This window comes from Lepidochelys kempii, chromosome 9, assembly GCF_965140285.1.
Source record: "Lepidochelys kempii isolate rLepKem1 chromosome 9, rLepKem1.hap1, whole genome shotgun sequence".
NCBI classification, from domain to species: domain Eukaryota; kingdom Metazoa; phylum Chordata; order Testudines; family Cheloniidae; genus Lepidochelys; species Lepidochelys kempii.
Window position 1 is genome coordinate 24247840 of NC_136388.1, and position 12778 is coordinate 24260617.

General features: G+C 44.5%; 1 protein-coding gene across 1 annotated transcript in view; it reads left to right on the forward strand.

Moving 5' to 3' along the window:
* Positions 1-12778, forward strand: part of VEPH1 (ventricular zone expressed PH domain containing 1) — a 183927-nt gene that overhangs the window by 156269 nt on the left and 14880 nt on the right. The gene's annotated exons all lie outside the window — the stretch shown is intronic.

Genomic DNA, 12778 nt, shown 5'->3' on the forward strand with positions numbered 1-12778 from the left:
AGACAGTACAAAGCCAGAAAAACATTCAGCTTTGCAAAGGATCCTTTATTTTATGTGGCTTCTAATAGGTCAATGTTTGGCCAGTTTGTTTAGGTTTCAAATCATAGGCATGGCCTGAGGAGAAATTGGGTAAATGCTAAGGTGCAATTCAGGCTATTTTGATAGAGTAGGACTTGAGTGATTTCAATTTCAGAGATCAATATGCTAAGAGAAAAACTGAAGATAAGGTGAAAACAGTCTATGAACACACTGCTGTGTCAATTGAGAATATGAAGAACTATAAGGCCCTAAAGGATCAAACCAATGACCTGGAAAATAAATTTAGATTAAAATATATTGGGCCTAACTTATCACTGGTGCATTTTCATGGAAGCCAATGGAGTTGCTCCCAGGATGGCCTACTGGGTTCATGATAGTCCCCAAAGGCTTGGAGATAGGACAAGATTAAATACTTTCTTTCCAGTAGATTATAAAGGTGTTGGAGATGGATTACTATAATTCCTTCTTCAGTGTATCATGGAGGTTGGCATCCCTAGAAAGCCCAGTTCGACAACAGTGTTGAAGACCAATAGTGAAGGTTCTGTGAACATAGGCTGTACGTAACCTGCTCTGAGTCAGATACTATGTTCTTTACCTGCTGCTGTAAACTAGCACTGAACACACCATTACTTGTGAGTTTCGTAAACCTATTTTCAGCTGTCACCATTGAGTCTAATACTTGCACAACTGACTTTTCTTGCAATGGGTGATAAAGTTGAAATTAGCACAGAAATCTGAACCTAGAGGCTGATTTTCAGAGATACCAAGTACTCACAGCTCTTTTGATTTCCGTTGGAGTTCTAGGCAATCAGCAACTTTGAGCATGAGTCCCTAGCTAGAGCTTAAAAATGTTATTCTGTCTGGATTTAAGTCCTCTGACATCTTGGAAGAAATGTGCTTTGATAGTTGGAGTGAGGATAAAAGTATGAACCTGGAAAACAAACTGCTTTTATCCTTAGACCTCTCTATCGAGGCCAGGATGATTCTTTTTTTCTTTTCCCATCATCTTGCTGCAATGTGTTGGAGGATCAGAAGGCTGGCTGTATCTCAGCAAAGAATATGAGAGATTCATTGGGGATTTTAGCCACATAGGGCATTTTATTTTTCTTAATATCTGTTTTCTAAATGTTACTGCCACAGCATTTATTTACCAGGGTTCCTAGGCCAGATTTGCAAAGCAGCCTCTAAAACTGCTTTGCAAAATCTGCCTATATTTACAAATACATATGCATATGCAAATTACAATTTGCATACAAAACCAGGTAATTGTGCAGACAGCTGCCTATTTGCATGTGCAAGTTCTCTTTTGTGCACAAACATTTAGTGGGAGCAATAGCCGTGGCTCTTCACTTATGAGTATTTCCATTTATATTATCACCTATGAGTAAATGTTTATATAGCATATTATAAATTCAAGTGCTAACTGGTGGTGGTTTGATTTGTAAATTCACCAACACTCTGTATTTCCTTTTATTGCTGGGGCTGTGTGACCCTTTCTCATGGAGGCCAGAACCAAAAGCCACTTTGTTAGCCCTTTGTGTCAGCAAGAGAGAACTTTACTGGAGCTTGAATTGTGTGTTAGCTCCCTCACGCACCAGTCAGTCAGCCTTACCACCAAAGTCCTTGAAACTCTGCCAATCTTAAGCTTTGGTTTCAGGTTACATTCAGTGAACCCCAGTTCCCGAATCTTCTGGAAGTGCGTTCCTCTGCAATATCCAGCTCCTATCACAAGACACTCACAGAAATTACCAAGTCTGCTGTCTCCAAAGAGTCAGAATACACACTAGTTTGGTGGCTCATCTGAGGGGGTGTATACCTTGCTTTAGTATAATAGCACTGAGATGAATTTATAATGAAACAAGACTAATTGTATTAAGAAAGACCAGAGATTTAAGTGATACTAAGCAGAGATAATAGAAACAGAAAATCATAACAAATAAACATGCTTGCTAGTGTTTAAAACTTAACAGATTACAAATCATGGCCTCAGTTCTCAGCATCCTCAACCCCCATGGTTGGAGAATCCACCTTTCACAGATTCCAACAGCTCTAGCCCCCTTTTGTCCCTTAAGAGACACACACCTTTCCCCCCTAGGTGACAGCCGGGGGGAGGAGGGGGCGGCCTGGCTTGGCCCCTTCTCCCCCTGCCCCGGAGATTGCTTTAGGGAGGCCCACTGCCACCCACGGGGAGGTCCCCAGGGTCTTCCTCATGGGGTTTGTCCATCCCCCAGCCACAAAAGAGGCACTGGGAAGGGGGTCCTCGCACCAGTCACAGACTTTTGGTCGCTCCACTGGCTGCTCCCTCTTGTTGTCTGGCAGAGAAGCTGGGTGGGTCTGGACCTCAACCCGGCCACCCGGGGCCTCAGGTGCAGTTGTCGAGTCCCTGGGGAGTCTGGCTCTCTCCTCCTGGAGGTTCCACCTCCAGGCATTCCCTTCGATCCCTCGCTCTCTCCTGTCTTCAGTTGGGGTTTCTTGTCTAGGATTTTGCTCTGTCCTCAGGGGACCTGGGTCCTCCCCCTCGCTGAGTCTGAGGGATGTAGGGGTTTCCCCTCCATTCAGTGGGTTCTCCTGCCTCTTCCTGCTGGAGGGTCCCCTCCCACAGCCTCCTTTCCCCTTGGGGATGGGGCCACCGTCTGTCCCCAGGACCACAGGGTACAGCAACCCATCGACCACTGTCAAGGTTCCTCCCCCACTCTGAACTCTAGGGTACAGATGTGGGGACCTGCATGAAAAACCTCCTAAGCTTATCTTTACCAGCTTAGGTCAAAACTTCCCCAAGGTACAAAATATTACACCCGTTGTCCTTGGACTGGCCGCTACCACCACCAAACTAATACTGGTTACTGGGGAAGAGCTGTTTGGACGCATCCTTCCCCCCAAAATACTTCCCAAAACCTTGCACCCCACTTCCTGGACAAGGTTTGGTAAAAAGCCTCACCAATTTGCCTAGGTGACTACAGACCCAGACCCTTGGATCTTAAGAACAATGAACAATCCTCCCAACACTTGCACCCCCTCTTTCCTGGGAAATGTTGGATAAAAAGCCTCACCAATTTGCATAGGTGACCACAGACCCAAACCCTTGGATCTGAGAACAATGAAAAAGCATTCAGTGTTTTACAAGAAGACTTTTAATAAAAAATAGAAGTAAATAGAAATAAAGAAATCCCCCCTGTAAAATCAGGATGGTAGATATCTTACAGGGTAATTAGATTCAAAAACATAGAGAACCCCTCTAGGCAAAACCTTAAGTTACAAAAAAGATACACAGACAGAAATAGTTATTCTATTCAGCACAATTCTTTTCTCAGCCATTTAAAGAAATCATAATCTAACACATACCTAGCTAGATTACTTACTAAAAGTTCTAAGACTCCATTCCTGGTCTATCCCTGGCAGAAACCAGCATATAGACAGACACACAGACCCTTTGTTTCTCTCCCTCCTCCCAGCTTTTGAAAGTATCTTGTCTCCTCATTGGTCATTTTGGTCAGGTGCCAGCGAGGTTACCTTTAGCTTCTTAACCCTTTACAGGTGAGAGGAGCTTTCCCCTGGCCAGGAGGGATTTCAAAGGGGTTTACCCTTCCCTTTATATTTATGACAACCACCCTCACCTGTTGCCAGGCAAACCAGACCCCAACCTCCAGGGGCACCTGGGCCATAGCCAGGGCCTCAAAGCCCTGTGGATGCACTCGAGCATCATTCACACCCCAGGGATAAACCATTGTGGCTTCACCAGTCCTCTTTGAATAAGGGTGCGGGCTGAGGCCATGTCTACTAAGTCCCTCTGAGGCTTCCTCCCCACCTCCACGGGAATGGTGGCTAGTCCTCACCCCCACTTCTTCCCACAACCATTCGCCCAGCCACAAAATTTTGCTAACCCACATTCCGTTTCTGGGCAGTCCTGACATTTGTGTCTCTGCCACTCACATTGCCAGGAGTTAAGTGTGGGAGGAGCCTGAAGACATCTTGGCAAGTGGCCAGTCAGGTGGCTGGTGGAGAGGCGAGGCCAGCAGGGCAGTTGGCGGAGAGGCACAGCAAGCGGCCAGCAGGGAGGCTGGTGGAGAGGCACAGCCAGCAGGAGAGGCAGGCAGAGAGGTGCGGCAAGCGGCCAGCAGGGCAGCTGGCAGAGAGGCACAGCGAGTGGCCAGCAGAGAGGCTGGTGGAGAGGCATGGCCAGCAGGGCAGCTGGCGGAGAGGGGTGGCAAGTGGCCAGCAGGGCAACTGCCAGAGGGGGCCGGAGCAAAGCCCCGCAGAGAGGCGCAGCAATCGGCCGTTGGGGCGATGAGCGAGTGCCCGAGCAGCAGAGCGTGTAAGGTAACTCCTTACCCCTCCCTTCCACCCATGGTGGGAGGTGAACTCTGCGGATTAATCTCTGAACTCTGGGGCTGCACTGGCCAAGGATAGCGACTGTGAGTCGGGTGCAGAGAAGGGACAGGCATGTTAAAAGATTTTTGGGTTGCTGGACTTAAGAACCTGAGGGGAAAAGGACACTGCCCAACTTACTTGGGGGCGGGTCTTTTGCTCATGGTTTATGTTTATGAACCCCAGTTGCAGTGTTTTCCCAAATTAATGCTAAGTTACTTCCCTCCTTTTATTAAAAGTTTTTGCTACACTTAGACTCTGTGCTTGCGAGAGGGGAAGTATTGCCTCTTAGAGACACCATGAGGGTGTTGTGTAATTGTCCCAGGTCACTGCGTGGAGGCTCAAGATGATTTTGTGTTGTATTGTTGAAAAGGAACCCCCTAGATATTGAACCCAGCCCTTGTTGCTGCCAACTCTGACTGGCAGAAAGGTTACACACCCATTTGTATCACTATTAAGTATTTATTGATTGTATTTCAGTAATGCCTGCAATGTGCTAAGCAGGGGCATCATTTGCTAGGACAAGGGGGGCAATTGTCCCCCCAGACCTTGGTATGCACCTCCCCCCATGACTGTCCACAGTCTATATGCTCCTTTATGTCTTCTACTTGTTGCCCTCCCTCTGCCCAACATTGTGCAGGATATACTATAATTCATATAGCGTTCTATAGGCTGACACAACTTCCCCCCGCCCGACTCTGAATTTTTCTGAAAATAAACCCCTGATGCTAGGTGCTGTTCCATACATAGAGGATGACACAGTTTCTGATCTGAATACTCATAATCTAAGAAGTCAAGCAAAACACAAAGGGTGGGAAAGGATACATTAAAATGTATACAATTTTCATATAACGGGTATGTTATACACATTGTTATATACATTGGGCCATATCCTCATCTGATGTAAATTTGTGTAGCTACATTAATCTCAGCATCTAGGACATTTTGGGTACAATTAAAATACAAATAATTTGAAGTCTTTGTAGCTATGCCAATGTATACTAACTGAAGAACAGGCCCATTGCCTTTTTCCATTTATATTTAAATATATAGTATACACAAGCTATATTAAATTGCCCCACACTCTATCCAATGCTATGGCTGAATTTTGTCTTGGTTCAGGGGAAGATGGCAGGATGAATGTGGCCCCAAATGTGTAAATTGATACAATTTATATGTTGGAAGAAGCAAAATGACAGTAGCAGGAAAAAACAACCAAAAGGAAAATGTAAGAAGGGTTGAGATAAATAGGGCCATCTGACTTTATCTTCTTGTACCTTTCATGCCATCCTGTTGGTTGTACTTTTCCTGCCTATCATGTAATTTACACCCATTTACTTACGTGGAATTTACAGTACCACTTATATCAGCTGTGAACATGTACCAGGGTCTCTGGACTGAGAAGACTCTGTTCACTTCAGAAAGAACCTCAAGGTGGAAAGAAAAGGCAATCTGGGAAACCTCAGTTGTCTGAGAAGAAGAAGGGAACAAGGTGAGTTAGTCACTCAATGTCACAGGCCTAAATCTTTAAAGGATTTATGTGCTACCATACTAAAATACCAATCTCACAAGCATATGCTTAACTTTATTCACCTGAGAGGTCCCATTAAGGCCAAGTGACTTTTAAGTCCATGTGATTCCAAGTCCATGTGTGTAAAGTTTAGCACATGTATATGGGAATGCAGAATTAGGGTATTAGTTTCTGAATTGTGTTTTACATTAAACCTTACATTCATTCATCCAAGGAACCCAACTGAAATTTGGCAGGGCTGGATATTTTTTTAAAAAATTTATTTTTACAGAAACTACTTCTGAAAACAGTCTATTTTTCTTGCTTTTTCAGGGCTTTATAAAGTATCATTTTGATGCTATTTTTTCGGTCTGCCATCCATGTCTGTTTCATCCCTAACTTGGTGTTTCTGATTGATTGATTGATTGATTGATTTTAAATAAACCATGTGGATGTGCAAACCAGGATGGAAAATCCATTTTTATCGTCAGGTGGTTTCAGCAAACTTTGTGTGAAATTGTACAACATGGCAATTACGTCTTTGCTGCACCTATTCTACAGTGGTTTTGCAATCCACCTTTTTTCTAAAGCTATCAATCATTTAAATCCATCCCTTCAATGTCAAGGAGATTGAAACAATATGTAGTTAGAGACCGCTGTTTCTGTGCCAAAAATAATTACATAAAATAAGAAGCCTAACTTTAGTTATCCTGTATTAGATTCAACCTTGGAATAAAATTAAAGGGAAATACAGCTGGCATCCTGTCCTATTTGTCCTTCTAGAAGGGGACACACAGAAATCATCATTATGATGGGAACAGGAAAATGTCAAAAAAAACCCCACAACCCCCTCGCTGCTGCAAATTTCTTACTTGAACAGGCATATAAAATGTTTTATAAAGGTTTTGATTTTAAATTTCAATATTTTAAGTAATGTTTATGCCAGAGGTGGGCTAACTACAGGCCGCGGGTCACAGCCGGCCCATGGGACCATCCTGCCCAGCCCTTGAGCTCCTGCCTGGGGAGGCTAGACCCTGGCCTGTCCCTTGCTGTCCCCTGTCCCATGCAGCATCAGCTAGCTGCGCCACCAGAGCTCTGGGCAGTGTGGCTGGCTCCTGCCGGGCCACGCAGCTGTGAGCTCCTGCTGCTCTGAGCGGCATGGTAAGGGGGAAGGGAGCAGGGGGGTTGGAAAAGGGGCAGGGGGCCCCGGGGGGCAGTCAGGGGACAGGGAGCAGGGGGCGGTTGGATGGAGCGGAGGTTCTAGTGGGGGAGGGGTGTCAGGGGATGGTGAATGGGGGGTTGGATAGGGCGTGGGAGTCCCGGGGGGCCTGTCGGGGTGGGGGTGTGGATAGGGGCTGGGGCAGTCAGAGGACAGGGAGCAGGTGGGATCCTGGGGGGGCAGTTAGGAGCGGGGGGTCCCGGGAGGGGGTGGTCGGGGGACAAGGAGCACGGGGGTTGGATGGATGGGTCAGGGGTTCTGAGGGGGGCAGTCAGGGGGTGGGAAATGGGAGGAGGCAGATAGGGGCCAGGGACCAGGCTGTTTGGGGAGGCACAGCCTTCCCTACCTGGCCCTCCATACAGTTTTGCAACCCTAAAGTTTGCCCACCCCTGGTTTATGCCCAGGTTGACACAAGCTAAACTGGGTTCATTGTTGTCCTTAAACCAGTTAATGTTTGGTGTCCGACATTGTAGTATATTTTCTGATTTAATTTGTTTTTTTCCTTTAATGGGCCCATCCCTGCTCCCAAAGAAAACAATGGCAAAACTCCCATTGACTTCAGGGGGTGGAAGATTGGGCTCATCGTGTTACTTTGGCATGTAAATGTGTATGTGGCAGCAGTGCTAGAAAATAGATTCAAATGGCCCCATTGCTTTCTACAGAACCTATGTTCCTCTCTTCCAGGAAACAATTTATCTTCTGTCTTGCACAACTCCCAATACAAAAGATGTCATTTTCTCTGGGGAGTGTAACACCGCACAATTTAACTTTTGCTGAAGTATTTTAAAACCCAAGTTATTTGTTTGAATGAGATTTTCTCCTGAAAAACCAGAGATGAGAAGTATATGGACTGTTGTCTGGGGCCTGCAGCTGAGACTTTATGGGATACCAAAACCAAGTACTGCTCGTGCCCTAAACCCACACTGCTATACAGTTAGGAGTAAAGGAGTGGGGCATTGGGTCCAACTGTCTAATAACTGGGTTCTACATCCCCGATTGCCAATCCTCTCAGTTCCTCAATCTTACTGACAGGCACAAAGAATATTATGGCACTGTACTGAGGTGGAGTGGCCTCCCTCCAAGCCAGAGGGGGAAGGGCCACTTTCTGGGTCTGGGTGGGCGGAGCCAGGCCAGTCCCACCCCTTGCACCAGAATTTGAGAGGTGGGACAGTAAGTATAAGAGTGGGGACTCCAGCTAAGTTAGGCCAGAGCCAGGGAAGGAGACAGATGCCTCTCACTTGCTGCAGAACTCTGGCCCTGCTACTGAATTGGGTAGCACCCTGACTCCAGAAGAGACCAAGTCTGGAAAGGAGCCGCTGAGACTGCTGGCAGCCGAATATCAACAAAGCCAAGGACCCCTGCACGACAGAGCTCCCTCCCCGGACTGTGGTAGGAAGTAGCCCAGGGAAACCAGACTCTAGTCTGGTTTTGCTGTCAGTGCTCAAGTCGGCGTGTTTCAGTAGGATTCCCACTGACCCAGTGACAGGGCCCTCCACCCCTGGCAGAGCTCCTGGCTGGAACCTTGTGGAGTAGGGTGGGCTTGGGGTCCCCTTACCCCACTTCTGCCAACCACAACCCTGTGATGGCAGCCTCCCCACCATAGGCCCAACAGACCATTTTTGGTGCTCTGCCCTGCCTGAGGGCTAGAGCTTTCTAGACTGTTTCTTGCCCTGTCCCACTTGAGGGCCAGAGCCCCATAGATCGTAGCCCTTTGCTTCGCTAATTCCCCCTTTGTGGCTGGGCTGACCCCACAGTGATGCAGTGGCCTTCGTCTGAGCCAGATGGGGAGGGATGGCCTTCAACCTACGACGGGCACAAAGTATATTTTAAATATTCCTTACAAGGAAAATAATCAGCCTTTTCATGGTATAGCTGGTTTCTAACATGTTTGTTCTGCTATGTCACACAAAGATCTCAGGTTCTATGATGCTGTGAACCATAATATTATATTAACAACGAGTGATGGTAAAAGTCATTTCTGGTCTGTTTGGCTTCCTATAAGGACAAAGTGGAACAATAAGATAATCTTGGCATAACCAAGCTGGCTCGCACCTCTTAATGCAAACTTAATGTGTAAACCAACATTGGCAAATGACCACTGTATGGAACAAATAGAGTGCTCACCTTCCTCCAGGAATTACTCGAAGATAAATATCAGGAATGGTTCTTGAAGAAGAAGAGTAGGAGCTGGAGCAGGAGCAGAATCAGTACAAATCAGACTATCTGAGCAGATAAAGCCAGGTGTGCTGCTTGTAGTAAACGTTCTGACCTATAGTTGGTCATGGTACCCATTACATCAAACATCTGCAGTTGTTTAGAGTTCCAATAAATATCTGATATAGTGGATCCACAGCCGTGGAAAAACTTTGCCAGAAAGACAGTATCTTATGCCATAAACATATACAAAATATATCTTGAAGCAGAGCAGCATTGCTTTCCACTATAGCACTGTAGAATCACTGCCTCTTGCTTAAAAACAGAGTGTCTGAGATGAACTAAAGTGCCTAAGAAACTATGGATCTGATGATTGTATTAGTAGTAGTATTTTACTGCAGTGTCTCCAAGCCCTAGTCATGGACCAGTACTCCATTGTACTAGGCTCTGTACAGACACAGAACAAAAAACATAGTCCCTGCTCCAAGGAGTATACAATCTAAGTCAGTGGTCCCCAAACTGTGGGGCATGCCCCACTCGGGGCACAGAGGAACATTCGGGGGGAGGGACATGGCGGGGCCCAGACCAGCGCTCAGGGGCAAGGGAAGGAAGTGCCCTCCAGACCCAGCTGCAGCTCCAGCCCCAGCTTTGGCCCCCAGCTTCTGGCCTCCAGCCTGGCTCTGCTCCCGGCTGTGGTCCTGCTCCTAGCCGTAGCTCCCGACTCCCAGCCCATCTCCCAACCATGGCTCCTGCGGGGTCATGGACAGATTCCATTATAGGTAAGGGGGGCATGACAGAAAAAGTCTGGGGACCACTGATCTAAGTATAACACAAGAGACAGCAGATGGATGCAGACAGATGAGGAAGTACACAGAACAATGAGACAATACTGGTCAATGAGATAGGCAGTGGTCTCAGCACAGTAGCAGCCTGACATTATATATATATTTAACTCCCTCTCATGAATGTTTCAAAGTAAAGAGTAAACAAAGCAGATTTATATGTAGTCAGGAGTTGCAAGTAGGGCTGTCAAGCACTTGAAAAATTAATCGTGATTAATCAAAATTAATTAATCACACAGGATTAATCGTGTTGTTAAACAATAATAGAATACCATTTATTTAAATATTTTTGATGTTTTCTACAATTTTCAAATATATTGATTTGAATTACAACACAGAATACGAAGTGTACAGGGCTTACTTTATATTTATTTTTGATTACAAATATTTACACTGTAAAAAACAAACAAAAGAAATAGTATTTCAGTTCAACTAATACAAGTACTTGAGTGTAATCTCTTTATCATCAAAGTTGAACTTAAAAATGTAGAATTATTTACCAAAAAAACTGCATTCAAAAATCAAACAATGTAAAACTTTAGAGCCTACAAGTCTACTCAGTCCTACTTCTTGTTCAGCCAATTGCTCAAACAAGTTTGTTTACATTTGGGGGAGATAATGCTGCTGGCTTCTTGTTTACAATGAAAGTGAGAACAGGTGTTTTCATGGCACTGTTGTAGCTGGTGTCTCAAGATAGTTATGTGCCAGATGCGCTAAAGATTCATATGTCCCTTCATGCTTCAACCACCATTCCAGGGGACATGTGTCCATGCGGATGACGGGTTCTGCTCGATAACAATCCAAAGCAGTGTGGACCGACCAGGTTCATTTTCATCATCTGAGTCAGATGCCACCAGCAGAAGGCTGACTTTCTTTTTTGGTTGTTTGGGTTCTGTAGTTTCCGCATCGCAGTGTTGCTCTTTTAAGACTTCTGAAAGCATGCTCCACACCTCGTCCCTCTCAGATTTTGGAAGATACTTCAGATTCTTAAACCTTGGGTCGAGTGCTGTAGCTATATTTAGAAATCTCACACTGGTACCTTGTGTTTTGTGAAATCTGCAGTGAAAGTGTTCTTGAAACGAACAACATGTGCTGAGTCATCATCTAAGACTGCTATAACATGAACTATATGGCAGAATGCAGGTAAAACAGACCAGGGGATATACAATTCTCTGCCAAGGAGTTCAGTCACAAATTTAATTAACGCATTTTTTTAATGAGCGTCATCAGCATGGAAGCATGTCCTCTGGAATGGTGGCTGAAGCATGAAGGGGCATATGAATGTTTAGCATATCTGGCACGTAAAATACTTTGAATAGCCAGCTACAAAAGTGCCATGCAAATGCCTGTTCTCACTTTCTGGTGAAATTGTAAATAAGAAGAGGGCAGCATTATCTCCTGTAAATGTAAACAAACTTTGTTTGTCTTAGCGATTGGCTGAACAAGAAGTAGGACTCAGTGGACTTGTAGGCTCTGAAGTTTCACATTGTTTTGGTTTTGAGTGCATTTATGTAACAAAAAAAAATCAACATTTGTAAATTGCTCTTTCATGACAAAGAGATTGCATTACAGTATTTGTTTAAGGTGAATTGAAAAATACTATTTCTTTTGTTTATCTTTTTTACAGTGCAAATATTTGTAATAAAAAATATACACTTTGATTTCAATTACAACACAGAATACAAGATATATGAAAATGTAGAAAAACATCCAAAATATTTAATAAATTTCAATTGGTATTCTATTGTTTAACAGTGTGATTAAAACTGTGATTAATTGCTATTAATTTTTTTTAATTGTGATTATTTTTTTGAGTTAATCTCATGAGTTAACTGCGATTATTCAACAGCCCTGCTGGTGATACATTGTTCTCAGTGTTCATCCAGCTCTGATTAGGTCACATTTTCAAAATCCATTAAGCAATATTTTAAATGAGGTTTCTGTCCTTCAGGCAAGGTTTGCAACTATGCATAGGTAGGAGTACGTTGCAAGATATCCAAGTTTTGAGTTCTAAGTAGTCTCACTTGACAGTATTTCTTAGAATCAGGAACCATTGATTGCCCAGTGAAATCCTTTCACAGGGATTGTTTATGGGAACTGAACACAGTTCTGGGAAGTTATCCAAAGGAATTTTACCCGAAGATTTGCTTCCCAACCTCTCCGAACAACAGACCTCCTGAAAACATTTGAGAGGCAGAAAATAAAATAGACCATAAATGCAAAGGTTTTACATTTGAGTACAACATGTAACTTGTGTGTAAATGGAATAAACAAGGCATTATTTTTCATTCATAGATTTCCCAACCTTCCCCACGGCCTACTAAACTCAGGATTACAGTAACTCAACCTACTGTTGACATCTTGGTATGGATGACTAAAACTCCTGGGATGAAACCTGGCCCCATTCAGGTCAATGGTAAAACTCCTATTGACTTTAATAGGGCCAGGATGTCACCCTGATCTTGTTCTTGTTTGCATCTTGCTTATAAAGCTACATGAGAACACCATAGTAATTGGATTCATCACTTTGATCTCTATGCAGAGGGATGGGAAGGGATTCTGATTCCACTAATTAATATTGAACAGCAACAGTAACCTGTAGTAGCCAAGAGTGGATTAAGACCATATGGGAACTAGATCCATCAAAAT